Genomic DNA, 14250 nt, shown 5'->3' with positions numbered 1-14250 from the left:
GTTGCGTCTCCGGTGTGAGACGTCGTGCCATCTGTACACTACCACCTACTGTCGCGTCTCCGGTGTGAGACATTGTGCCATCTGTACACTACCACCTACTGTCGCGTCTCCGGTGTGAGACGTCGTGCCATCTGTACACTACCACCTACTGTTGCGTCTCCGGTGTGAGACGTCGAGTCGCTCCCTATTTTCCCCGAGAGGATTCCTGTGCGTGTGCGTTTCTCTCTCTCTCCATGGCTCCTCGTTGTTGGTGTGAGACGTAGTTTTCGCTCCCTATTTTCCCCGGGAGGATTCCTGTGTTCTCGCTCTTTTTTCGCGGACCCTTGATTGTTGAGTTGCCCGTCGGCAGTGCTCTGGTGAGTCTTGTACAGACCAGACTCAGAACTTTCACTGTATTCCGGGACTCTTGTGTATTCACCTTCGGGTTGTGTTTTTCTCATTCACCCTTAAAGGGACAGTGCTGCATTTTTTTGTTGTTCATGGACTCACTCTCCCTGTGAAATAAATAATGCCCTGTTTTTGGCTAACTTTCATACCTGTTATTGGGGTCGCTTACAAACCGTAACATTAAGTAATTTATCATTAATAACTAACATGATTAAATATACCTCATTACTGACAGGCCAGTGGGGGTTGCCAACGTTAACGCTTGCTGGGGCGCTGGGCATGTTCAGTGCCACCCTGGCGGGGATTGTGGAGTCCATCGGTGATTACTATGCCTGCGCCAGGCTATCTGGAGCCACGCCCCCACCTGTACATGCTATTAACAGGTAAGACTGTCTGTCTGTCTGTCTGTCTGTCTGTCTGTCTGTCTGTCTGTCTGTCTGTCTGTCTGTCTGTCTGTCTGTCTGTCTGTCTGTCTGTCTGTCTGTCTGTCTGTCTGTCTGTCTGTCTGTCTGTCTGTCTGTCTGTCTGTCTGTCTGTCTGTCTGTCTGTCTGTCTGTCTGTCTGTCTGTCTGTCTGTCTGTCTGTCTGTCTGTCTGTCTGTCTGTCTGTCTGTCTGTCTGTCTGTCTGTCTGTCTGTCTGTCTGTCTGTCTGTCTGTCTGTCTGTCTGTCTGTCTGTCTGTCTGTCTGTCTGTCTGTCTGTCTGTCTGTCTGTCTGTCTGTCTGTCTGTCTGTCTGTCTGTCTGTCTGTCTGTCTGTCTGTCTGTCTGTCTGTCTGTCTGTCTGTCTGTCTGTCTGTCTGTCTGTCTGTCTGTCTGTCTGTCTGTCTGTCTGTCTGTCTGTCTGTCTGTCTGTCTGTCTGTCTGTCTGTCTGTCTGTCTGTCTGTCTGTCTGTCTGTCTGTCTGTCTGTCTGTCTGTCTGTCTGTCTGTCTGTCTGTCTGTCTGTCTGTCTGTCTGTCTGTCTGTCTGTCTGTCTGTCTGTCTGTCTGTCTGTCTGTCTGTCTGTCTGTCTGTCTGTCTGTCTGTCTGTCTGTCTGTCTGTCTGTCTGTCTGTCTGTCTGTCTGTCTGTCTGTCTGTCTGTCTGTCTGTCTGTCTGTCTGTCTGTCTGTCTGTCTGTCTGTCTGTCTGTCTGTCTGTCTGTCTGTCTGTCTGTCTGTCTGTCTGTCTGTCTGTCTGTCTGTCTGTCTGTCTGTCTGTCTGTCTGTCTGTCTGTCTGTCTGTCTGTCTGTCTGTCTGTCTGTCTGTCTGTCTGTCTGTCTGTCTGTCTGTCTGTCTGTCTGTCTGTCTGTCTGTCTGTCTGTCTGTCTGTCTGTCTGTCTGTCTGTCTGTCTGTCTGTCTGTCTGTCTGTCTGTCTGTCTGTCTGTCTGTCTGTCTGTCTGTCTGTCTGTCTGTCTGTCTGTCTGTCTGTCTGTCTGTCTGTCTGTCTGTCTGTCTGTCTGTCTGTCTGTCTGTCTGTCTGTCTGTCTGTCTGTCTGTCTGTCTGTCTGTCTGTCTGTCTGTCTGTCTGTCTGTCTGTCTGTCTGTCTGTCTGTCTGTCTGTCTGTCTGTCTGTCTGTCTGTCTGTCTGTCTGTCTGTCTGTCTGTCTGTCTGTCTGTCTGTCTGTCTGTCTGTCTGTCTGTCTGTCTGTCTGTCTGTCTGTCTGTCTGTCTGTCTGTCTGTCTGTCTGTCTGTCTGTCTGTCTGTCTGTCTGTCTGTCTGTCTGTCTGTCTGTCTGTCTGTCTGTCTGTCTGTCTGTCTGTCTGTCTGTCTGTCTGTCTGTCTGTCTGTCTGTCTGTCTGTCTGTCTGTCTGTCTGTCTGTCTGTCTGTCTGTCTGTCTGTCTGTCTGTCTGTCTGTCTGTCTGTCTGTCTGTCTGTCTGTCTGTCTGTCTGTCTGTCTGTCTGTCTGTCTGTCTGTCTGTCTGTCTGTCTGTCTGTCTGTCTGTCTGTCTGTCTGTCTGTCTGTCTGTCTGTCTGTCTGTCTGTCTGTCTGTCTGTCTGTCTGTCTGTCTGTCTGTCTGTCTGTCTGTCTGTCTGTCTGTCTGTCTGTCTGTCTGTCTGTCTGTCTGTCTGTCTGTCTGTCTGTCTGTCTGTCTGTCTGTCTGTCTGTCTGTCTGTCTGTCTGTCTGTCTGTCTGTCTGTCTGTCTGTCTGTCTGTCTGTCTGTCTGTCTGTCTGTCTGTCTGTCTGTCTGTCTGTCTGTCTGTCTGTCTGTCTGTCTGTCTGTCTGTCTGTCTGTCTGTCTGTCTGTCTGTCTGTCTGTCTGTCTGTCTGTCTGTCTGTCTGTCTGTCTGTCTGTCTGTCTGTCTGTCTGTCTGTCTGTCTGTCTGTCTGTCTGTCTGTCTGTCTGTCTGTCTGTCTGTCTGTCTGTCTGTCTGTCTGTCTGTCTGTCTGTCTGTCTGTCTGTCTGTCTGTCTGTCTGTCTGTCTGTCTGTCTGTCTGTCTGTCTGTCTGTCTGTCTGTCTGTCTGTCTGTCTGTCTGTCTGTCTGTCTGTCTGTCTGTCTGTCTGTCTGTCTGTCTGTCTGTCTGTCTGTCTGTCTGTCTGTCTGTCTGTCTGTCTGTCTGTCTGTCTGTCTGTCTGTCTGTCTGTCTGTCTGTCTGTCTGTCTGTCTGTCTGTCTGTCTGTCTGTCTGTCTGTCTGTCTGTCTGTCTGTCTGTCTGTCTGTCTGTCTGTCTGTCTGTCTGTCTGTCTGTCTGTCTGTCTGTCTGTCTGTCTGTCTGTCTGTCTGTCTGTCTGTCTGTCTGTCTGTCTGTCTGTCTGTCTGTCTGTCTGTCTGTCTGTCTGTCTGTCTGTCTGTCTGTCTGTCTGTCTGTCTGTCTGTCTGTCTGTCTGTCTGTCTGTCTGTCTGTCTGTCTGTCTGTCTGTCTGTCTGTCTGTCTGTCTGTCTGTCTGTCTGTCTGTCTGTCTGTCTGTCTGTCTGTCTGTCTGTCTGTCTGTCTGTCTGTCTGTCTGTCTGTCTGTCTGTCTGTCTGTCTGTCTGTCTGTCTGTCTGTCTGTCTGTCTGTCTGTCTGTCTGTCTGTCTGTCTGTCTGTCTGTCTGTCTGTCTGTCTGTCTGTCTGTCTGTCTGTCTGTCTGTCTGTCTGTCTGTCTGTCTGTCTGTCTGTCTGTCTGTCTGTCTGTCTGTCTGTCTGTCTGTCTGTCTGTCTGTCTGTCTGTCTGTCTGTCTGTCTGTCTGTCTGTCTGTCTGTCTGTCTGTCTGTCTGTCTGTCTGTCTGTCTGTCTGTCTGTCTGTCTGTCTGTCTGTCTGTCTGTCTGTCTGTCTGTCTGTCTGTCTGTCTGTCTGTCTGTCTGTCTGTCTGTCTGTCTGTCTGTCTGTCTGTCTGTCTGTCTGTCTGTCTGTCTGTCTGTCTGTCTGTCTGTCTGTCTGTCTGTCTGTCTGTCTGTCTGTCTGTCTGTCTGTCTGTCTGTCTGTCTGTCTGTCTGTCTGTCTGTCTGTCTGTCTGTCTGTCTGTCTGTCTGTCTGTCTGTCTGTCTGTCTGTCTGTCTGTCTGTCTCACACACACATTGGAACTCAGAGTCAGGTTCACAAAGCTTTGTGTGCATCATCTCTGGCTCAGGTGGGGCACTTTGAGGCTTCATAACACAGGATTCACGACAGGGTCCATATGGGCTGGGATACACAGTAGGACTACCTCCATGATACACAGTAGGACTACCTCCATGATACACAGTAGGACTACCTCCATGATACACAGTAGGACTACCTACATGGATACACAGTAGGACATTACGTCCTTGGAGACACAGTAGGTCACTACCTCATTGGATACGGTACGTATTCGGTACAACAGGAAAAAAAGATTACAGCCAGTGTAAAGTAAAGTAAAGATATTGAGCATACATTTGTAAAACGTGCAACCCTAGTTTCACCTAGGCCATGGTTAGACTAGTGTTTTTGTGGCTCGTTTTTATTCGTTTTTGAATACGTTTGATGTCCCTATTACACAGAAATGCGTTTTTTGGCGGATACGGCTGAAACGCTAAATTGTGTTTGCGTTTTGGAGAACCCCTAAAAAACGCGCCGACAACAGCCGTGTAGTCAGCACGGAGCCGTTGTTGCGAAAACGCCCATGCGCAGTAGATACCATCTGCGTGCCCTTCCGGTGACAGCAGAGCTGTCCCAAACCAAATAGCTGCAGCTACTATGTGTTGTCAAGTTATTGTTATAAGGACCCCAGTCCAAGCTACAACAGTCTGCATTCCCTTAACAATTGTTTGTATTGAGCCGTATTGTATTGTACCCATATGCAATATGTTAAATAAAGTTTACATCCATTCAATCTGCTAGCATTACCGATTGGCACTGCCACTGGATAACATGAGCTAGTGTTAGCTATCAAACCCTGTTAGCTCAAAGCTCCTCTTTCAACTTAACAAGCATTAAACAAGAGAACAGTACGGGATAAGATGGGACATGGACAAGATTAAATACTTAGGGGTGAACATCACGAGAGGGGTGGAGAAACTGTTTGAGGCGAATTATACACAGATAAATCAGAACATCAAGAGAGACCTAGAGAGATGGACAGTAATGCCCTTGGACTTCAATTCAAGAATAGAGGTCATTAAAATGAACATACTATCAAGGTTACTGTACCTATTCCAGTCACTACCGATACAAATACCACAGAATCAATTCAGGGAGTGGGACAGACTGATATCGAGGTTCATATGGGCGGGGAGAAGACCACGGGTCAGATATAAAACACTACAACTACCAAAGGAAGAGGGAGGGATGGCAGTACCCAGCCTACAAGATTATTACTATGCAGCACAACTGAGAGCAGTGACGTGCTGGTGTAACGACAGATATGAGGCAAGATGGAAAGACATTGAAAAAGAAGGGGAGGGATACAAGGTACAAGCTCTGGTGGGGGATAGGGAACTATTTAAAGAAAAAGAGGGACTATTAGATCCAATCACCAAATACACCTTGACCATATGGAACAGAGTAGTAAAAACACACAAATTGGAGAAGCAGTCAGGGGTCCTGAGATGGGTAGCACATGACAAGAGATTCAAACCAGGGAGGTTAGACCATGGATTCAGAAGGTGGGAGAGGGGGGGGGGGGGCAACAGCAATATGCAAAATGATAGAGAAGGGAGAAATGCAGACACTACAAAAATTAAAGGAGAAATTTGGACTAGAAAACAGGGACCACTTCAGATATCTACAGGTTAGAGACTACTACAACAAAGAAATAAGGGGGGCCAAAGACGAGGAACAGAATGGAATAATAAAGATGATAGTATGGGCATACGAAGGGGGGCAAGGAAGAGTAATATCAGCAATATACCGGGCTATAATGACCAGCAAGGGACACACGACCGATTACATAAGGGAGAAATGGGAGAGAGAGCTAGAGATAGAAATAACAGGGAAGGAATGGGGGAACATATGCGAGGTACAACACTCAACAACAGGATCGAGAATATGGAAAGAATTTGGATGGAAAAACATAATCAGATTCTTTATAACCCCAGAGCTGAAGGGAAAATATGCACCAACACAAAAAGCATGCTGGAGGATGTGTGGGAAGGAGGGGGCAAATCACACGCACATATTCTGGGGATGTCAGAAGCTGAAGGGGTATTGGGAGGAGATAGGGGAAGCAATGATCAGAATATTAGGATACGGGATACCACAAACAGGACTGGTGCTTTACTTAGGAGACCTGACACACGAGGGAATACAAGGGGGGGACAAATATTTAATAAAGATAATGTTGATAGCGGCCAGAAAAGCAATAACGAGACTGTGGTATAAGGAAGACCCACCGACAATAGCAAAATGGGTAGGAATAGTGGAAGAAATACAGGATATGGAAAGGATAACACACATGCTGAGGTTACAGGAAGAGAAATTTGGGGAAAGATGGGGAAAGTGGGAGGATTATAAAAGGAACGAGAACGACATCACAGAGGAAGAACCAAATGCATCACAAGAGAGCGAAGGGTAAAGGAGGAAAGATGTTCAAGCAGGGTCTATGAACCCATGTCACACACCTGTACTTTAGTTAATATTATCTATTTTGTTTTTGGGATATTACAAGTGCTGAATGCTTTTATACCTTATTATTTATGTCTGTTTAACGGTGTGATATTAAATATTCAGGGATGATGTGGTTTGTGTATGGGTGAAACAAAAGGCAAAGTGAAAGTTAATAAACAAGAGAAAAAAAAAGAAAGGACGAAGGAGAAGGGAAGTAAGAAACTCAAGGAGGGTCTCTGGACCCAGATCACACATACAAACCTTAGTCAGCATTTATTGTCTTTGAGTAGGAATTACCTGTTTATGCCTGTTTAAGGGAGATACACAATCAGCCTTTGTATCAAATACCTAGAAAACAACAGTAGGGGAACCAGACAACTAACCATATGATACCCATGTAAATATTTATGTGCACTGTTTTTTCTTTTTGTTTTTATTGTGATACTAGTCTCTTCATTTTTTATTATTTATTTTTTGTAAGTGCTGTCTGTCTAAATAAATGTTAATAAAAAATTTAAGTTAAAAAAAAAAAAAAAAAAAAAAAAAAAAGCATTAAACAAAATGGCCCAGTCATCTATTCACCTTTGTTTAATACACACAGCGTTGTCTCTAATGTTATCTAACCACTGATAGCTCCCGATATCATCAGTTTGGTGCTGGCTAAGTAGCGTGAGCTAACGTTAGCTTCTAGCCACAATGCTATACTGTTATAATGGCAAATTCCATTGACGTTAGCATGCAGCTAACAATGCTACCGATCTTTTTTTAGACTAAACTATCCGCTCTTGGTGGTCACTTGTGTTGATGTTAGTTTTGTTTCATCAACAAATGACAGGCAGAACACACAGTGAATGTATCCGTTTTGTTTATTGCACTTTTATTAGGCTTTTCTGAAAAAGAATTGCTGCATTGAGTAAATAGGCAAGATGGTGGCGCGGCATAGGCGCCTGCCTTGTTGACATTTTCTTTGCTGGAGCTTCCAGGAAGTGTATTGGCACATTCAAGTTATGATTGGTTGAAATTGCCTTCATGTTCGCCACCTACTGCCACCTACTGCTTTGGCAGTGTACTACATCACTGTGCCCAGGTGACAAAAACGAAAGTGTGACTCGAGGCTGCCGCGTCGCGGCGAAACTCGTATGACAATGAAACGAAAATTAAACGAAAGGTGTAACCGCCGCCCTAGTGTAGTATGAGACATATTCGTCATATGGCTGGATGTACCGAACCGTGACGTCCGTACCGTGAAGTTGCCAGTGGCGTCGCGTGGGTAAAATAATAGGGGATGCCAAAAAAAAGATATTAAAAAAAAGAATTATTAATATTATTATTATTATTATATATTTTTTTATACTTAAGCCAAGCAGTCACCATGTACAGTATGGCTCGGCGGCCACTGCCAGTCAAACCAAGCAGTCACCATGTACAGTATGGCTCGGCGGCCACTGCCAGTCAAACCAAGCAGTCACCATGTACAGTATGGCTTACATACATACAGCCCCACCCCCACCTAATAGACAGTCCCCTCCCCTCCGTATGTATATATTCTCTCCCCACCGTATGTATGTTTCTCTCCCACCCACCCACCCTCTCCTAATGTACAGTCTCCTCCCCACTGTATGTATATATTCTCTCCCCACCGTATGTATATTTCTCTCCCACCCACCCACCCACCCCCTCCTAATGTACAGTCTCCTCCCCATCATATGTATATACTCTGTCAGGATCTATGAGTAACAGTACTGTATATTTGGATACCGCATATGTCACAAATGTATCAGTACTAAATACATATATGTCCCTATGCCATAAATGTCATGTATATTGTGTATGTCATAAATGTCAATATGAATTGAAAATGGGGGACCCTGATGTAAACAAGACAAACGTCTTTCTCTGGTCTGCATCCCCTTAACAATTGTGTGTATTGAGCTGTACTGTATTGTACCCATTCTGCAATCTGTTAATAAAGTTTGCAATCAATCAATCAATCACGTTAGTTAGCATCCAAGCTACCATAACGTTAGTAGCTTAGCATCCAAGCTACTGTAGAAACAGCTTCTTACCTGGTCAATAAACTGGTCCTCCTTGCTCCTCCTGGACAGATAGATAATATCCACAGTGGTGTGCTTGTGCTGGTCCTCAATAAATGTCCCGCCGGCGAAAAATAAGTGGCTAATAAAGTGCTAAATGTTTGATAATAGAATATGATTCATCCGAACGTGCCTGCTGTTAATAAAATTTTCAATCAATCAATCAATCCCGCGAGGGGATGACGTCAGACCTATGGTTCAGACCTTGTCACGTGACTCACGTTACATGCCAGTAATCCTAGTATGTGGATTCTAGAGTACTTTTTATGCCAGAGACCACGTGTTAACATGTGGAAAGGGCTTTAGTCAGCTCGACTGCTCGAATCCTATTGGCTAATAACTGGTTTTGGATGGATCACGTGTTGGAAGCTAGGGAAAGACACACGCCCCCCTCCTCCCCTCCTGCCTGCCTGAGCTGCAGTGACTCACTGAGCACAGTGACAGCCAGCCTGCCTCAGTGAGTCTGACAGTGTAGAGAGTGAGACAAAAATAAAAATAAATTAACACAGATGAAAAATTATGATTTTTGATTATGATTGTAAACTATATAATTTTAGTTTTTTTGTTTTCATATTTCATATTCATATTTTAATGGGGAAGCCTGGCTTCCTTTGGCTTCCAGGAGGATTCGCCACTGGAAGTTGCGGAATACATGTACCGTTACACCCTACCTCCTTGATACACAGTAGAACACTACCTCATTGGATACACAGTAGACCACTGCCTCATTGGATACACAGTAGGCCACTGCCTCATTGGATACACAGTAGGCCACTACCTCATTGGATACACAGTAGGCCACTACCTCATTGGATACACAGTAGGCCACTACCTCATTGGATACACAGTAGGCCACTACCTCATTAGATACACAGTAGGCCACTACCTCATTGGATACACAGTAGTACACTACGTCCTTGGATACAGAGTAGACCACTATGTCCTTGGATACACAGTAGACCACTACCTCTGTTGAAGCCAGATTCAGTCCTTATTATTTATGCAAAATATATGAAGCAATATTGTTTGGAAAAATTATTGGAAATAAATTTGATTTGATAACATGTTTTGTTTGGTGCGATTTGGATGTGTGTTGCCTCGACAACGTGGAGGTGTGTCTGGACCAGCAGCCCATTTTGGACAGGTGATTGCAGCACCTGAGCTGGTGGACACAGTTTAACCAGGGGGCTGTTGCCCAAGTCAGGGGAACACTGGTAGCCTGTATCAGTTCCGCAACCGTTCCTATTTCCGGGGTAGGCCTGATTGGCCCCGACAGGCACGTGACCCGCCGCGGCCACGCCCCGCGGCAGCCCCAGGACGCAGCAACGAGGCTGCTGTGGTTCCCCGCCGCTTTCCGCCTTCAATGCCGCCCCCAGGCAGCAAATTTGCGCGAGCGCAGGATTATTTCAGTGTGTATCATGCAATCATTTATCATTTAACATTTGAAAGGCATACATTGTTGTATGAAATAAAATAGTATACAGACATATGTACAGCGTTCGATGCAGAATAGAAGTAACTGAGTTACCATACAATATACAATACGCTATAGTGCAAAGCAGAAATGGGATGAGGTACAATTTACAGTAAGGTGTATGCGTTGCAGTGCAAATGCTGGCGCGCTCCAGAGACCGTTACTGTACCATACAATATACAGTGCAATGTACCAACAATATACAATACGCTATAGTGCAAAGCAGAAATGGGATGAGGTACAATTTACAGTAAGGTGTACGCGTTGCAGTGCAAATGCTTCTTACTGTTGCGCTCCAGAGACCGTTACTGTACCATACAATATACAATATACAATACGCTATAGTGCAATGCACGTAAAAAAAAAAAAAAAATTATGGAATCGAACTTGTCACATACGGACCATAGGATCCACAGCCAAGCAGCGTTACCAATTGAGCTAGTTGTCGATGGTAAAAAAGGGGGGATTATTGCTACATAATGCTGCCGCGACGGAGCTCCGCCGCGACAATATTATTAAACAGCAGCTCTGTCATTGAAGTGGGAAAAGTGAGCCGTATTGTATATTAGTACATTGCATAGTATATTGTATAGCGTATGGTAACTGCGGCGTTGAAGGCGGAAAGCGGCGGTGAACCACAGCAGCCTCGTTGCCGCGTCCTGGGGCTGCCGCGGGGCGTGGCCACGGCGGGTCACGTGCCTGTCGGGGCCAATCAGGCCTACCCCGGAAATAGGAACGGTTGTGGAACTGATACAGGCACACTGGTATGCAAGGCACGCAGCCCAAACGTTTTTTGACCGCAGCAAGCACTAATTCGAAATTGGAAATAAGAACACCGTGCAAACGCGAACGAGCCAGCACACCTCCATGTTGTATGGTAAGAACAAATCCACGCTAAAATCAAGCTTCGGCGGTCGGGTGGCATAGCGGAGATCGCGCTCATCACCAATGCAAGAGGCTGCGGTCTTGACTCCCGGAGTTAGCATTGCCCTGCGGCTTGGGTCGGTCGTCATACTAACTCGTTTGGCTGAGTTAGGGGGAGGGAAGTCGTGGGTGGTAATCTGGCGTTGTGGACAGCGACGCCTACAGGTCAGGTCTGGGCGCCTGCTCAGCGAAAGGCAGGAAATGGTGAAGGCAGCGTGACCTCCCACGCGTTACGCTTCACCAATGAGAGTCCTCGCTGCCAGGTGAAAAAAAGAGCCACTGGCTGTCTCCACATGTGTCGGAGGAAGCATGTGGTGGACTTCAGGGTTCCCTTGTACCGACCAGTAGGAGGAACATGCGCACAACAACCAGGTAGGGGAGGGGGGGAATTGGCATAACGACTAAATTGGGATGGGGAGAAAAAATTTAAAAATCTGGCAAAAAAAAAAAAAAAAATAAAAATCGTCAGGTTGCAATAAAATAAATACCCTTTTGATAACACAAACCAACTCAACTCCACTCAGTGGCGGCTGGCCACTGGGGGTGCTCGGGCGCCGACCCCCCTGTTAAAAGAGAGAAGAACAAGAAATATTTTATTATTTTTTTGTTTTATAGCCCTATAAATAATATAAACATGTTTAAAATGAATAATATTTACTCATTTTAAGTATGTTTGTGTTTCCAATGCACAATATAACGTTAATATATCAAATAAAAATAATCGTTTTCCTGAACAGGAAGTGACTCACTGTCGCATAGCCACATTTATCCTAGCCGTATTTCTCTCGGCCCGGGCTAGACGCAATAGCGCTCTGAGTGCGCGTGCACGACGTGCACTGTTTCATGGCTGTATCCGTCGCAGCCAATCAGTGCGTAACACGCTGTGCGTTGAAATATGATGTATTATGTTGGAAGCCGGGCGCGATTTGAAGCGGTCTAGGCAAGCAGCCTCTATAATTTCCGTAGCCGCATTTCGCGGAGACGCTCTCTGATTGGCCGACGCCAGTTTCTGTTGTGTAACTTGTGTTGTTGTGAGATGCATCTATTTGTCTTAGAGCGTGACGGCAAGTTCTTTCGACGGTTAAGCTTAGGCACTCTTTCAAAGTTGGTTAAGGTTAGAGTTTGTCTTAGAGCATGGCGATAGAACGCCAGGTAGTTTGCAGTCTGTTCGACGCGGAAATGGGCAAAGAAATCATCACAGTACTTGTGTTGTGTGGTGCTAAGCTAACACTTGGCTAACAAGAAGCTATAATATGGCGGATGCAGTCTGGACAGTGGTCTGGATATACATCAACAGTCTGGGACTGTGGGACAGTGGATTATACACTTTATCAAGCCCTCCTGCCCTGGACGTTTCGACTAAACAGTGAGTCTCTCTCTCTCTCTCTCTAGTCTCAACACAGTGATGCTGTGTTCCTGTGTCTCCGAGAAATGCGGCTACGGAAGGTATTGGCGGTGCTGCCTTGCTGAGATGATAATAGCGCTTCAAAACGCGCTGCTGTGTTGTGAACTATAACATTAATTTCGCTGCTGCTGATGCATAATGTATGAATGAATGAATGGTGAGTTGTTTAAAATGACAACATATACATGTGTTAATTATTTTATTGGATTGATCCGAGAGACAGAGAGAGAGATTGCTCCAGAGCATTTATTAACGTTACATTTTCAACTTGACCTAACGTGAACCCCCGGCTGCGACCACTCAACAGTAGATAGTACGGGCCGCCACTGACTCCACTGATTTCATAAGGAAAAGCACTTGAGCGTGTCAATCAAGGCTGTACCGAATAAGGAATTTACAACCTCCTTGGATACACAGTAGACCACTACCTCCTTGATACACAGTAGACCAGTGGTTCTCAACTGGTCTAGCCTCAGGACCCACATTTTTCCTTAGGCATTAAGTCGCGACTCAAATTTTTTTTAAACATGAAATAAACAAAACAAAAGTGCAACAAAAGTCCAACTAGGGCTAAAAACCCAATGAAATGAAAAAAAAAATGCTTCTTAGCAGAGGCTTTTATCCATACCAACGTACAGTACATGAGTGCATAGATTTTCAGTATATGTAGTCCCATGGGATCGAACCCACAACCTCAGCATTGTTAGTGCCATGCTTTACCAGAGAACTACAGAGCTACATGAACTACAGAAGGCAGATTTATCTTGAATTACAGACATATATGCTTTTTAAATAAGTTTAAACTGGTGATGCTCATCATGATTCAATAATCTAAATTGAACTGTATGAAATATGAAATAAAAAGGCAGCCTTTTATTGTATTAAATAAAAATGCAGACTTATGAATTATAGGCATATGCCTTTTAAACCCGTTTAAACTGGTGATGTTCATCAAGTTTCAAGAATCAAAATTTAACTGTAGCAGAGATGACCCTATCAGGGGATACTGAACAGCATTGTATTATGAAGAATATAAATGTTTGATGGCTTCATGCTTTCATGTGCTAGCACTTCACTGGACACAATACACTGAGGATTTGGTCCCTCTCTTTTGTCCTCAATGTAAGAAAACCCATATTTAATGTAGTCGTTGTCGTATTTGCATTTCGCCATGTTTACAAATGCTCAAATCAATGAGCGCTAACTGATGTGACAACGTTAGTGTTACTGTCATGACAACGCTGGCAGCAAACGGCTACTGCACGTGCTGCATCATGGGAAACGTATGTCCTTAAACACATCCGCAACCTACTCAAAATGGCCCCGCGACCCACTAGTTGAGAACCACTGCAGTAGACCACTACCTCCTTGATACACAGTAGAGTCGACCACTGCTTTCTTGGATACAGAGTAGAACTACTTCCTTGGATACACAGTAGACTACCTCCTTGGATACACACTAGGTCCTAGGACACTAAATCCTTGGAGACACAGTAGGGCTACCTCCTTCGATACACAGGACATGGATGAGATGGCGCGACCGAAGTCAATTGCCGTCTGGTGAGCTCCACAGAGATTGTGCATTATTTTTGTTATTGTGTTTATTTTTAATACCTTTTTATTAAAACAACACTGGCATGGACATCATACGACCGCCAGTCACTTATGGACATTGCTCCAGTGTTATGATTCAAGGTAGGGATGTTGAGTCCAATAGTAGAAAGGAAGAAGGAGGCGGAGATGGTGTTGCTCTTCTCAAAATATGTGTTATTTTATTATCAAACACTAGAGCAAGATAATGGAACGAGAAAGCATAATGTAGCCAGGCTACAACTGAGAGATAATTTTGCATAGCGAAAACCGTACACAAGATGGAGAAAATAGTTTAACACAACATAATAACAAAACCGGACCAGATGTCCCACTTCTGTCCGAGGCCGACTGCTCGCAGTACTTCTGTTGAAGATCCGACAGGAGAACAAAGGATTACTATA

At 45.1% G+C, this 14250-nt stretch overlaps 1 pseudogene across 1 annotated transcript in view; it reads left to right on the top strand.

Annotated features, from left to right (window-relative positions):
* LOC311233489 (solute carrier family 23 member 1-like) overlaps positions 1 to 14250 on the top strand; it is a 136423-nt pseudogene that overhangs the window by 6292 nt on the left and 115881 nt on the right. Inside the window, exon 4 of the transcript XR_014621069.1 lies at positions 623 to 770. The product of XR_014621069.1 is annotated as a solute carrier family 23 member 1-like (transcript). The remainder of the gene's footprint in view (positions 1 to 622; positions 771 to 14250) is intronic.

This window comes from Notolepis coatsorum, assembly GCF_963971535.1.
Source record: "Notolepis coatsorum genome assembly, chromosome: 8".
In the NCBI taxonomy this organism is placed as follows: domain Eukaryota; kingdom Metazoa; phylum Chordata; class Actinopteri; order Aulopiformes; family Paralepididae; genus Notolepis; species Notolepis coatsorum.
This window is presented reverse-complemented; position numbering and strand designations above follow the sequence as displayed.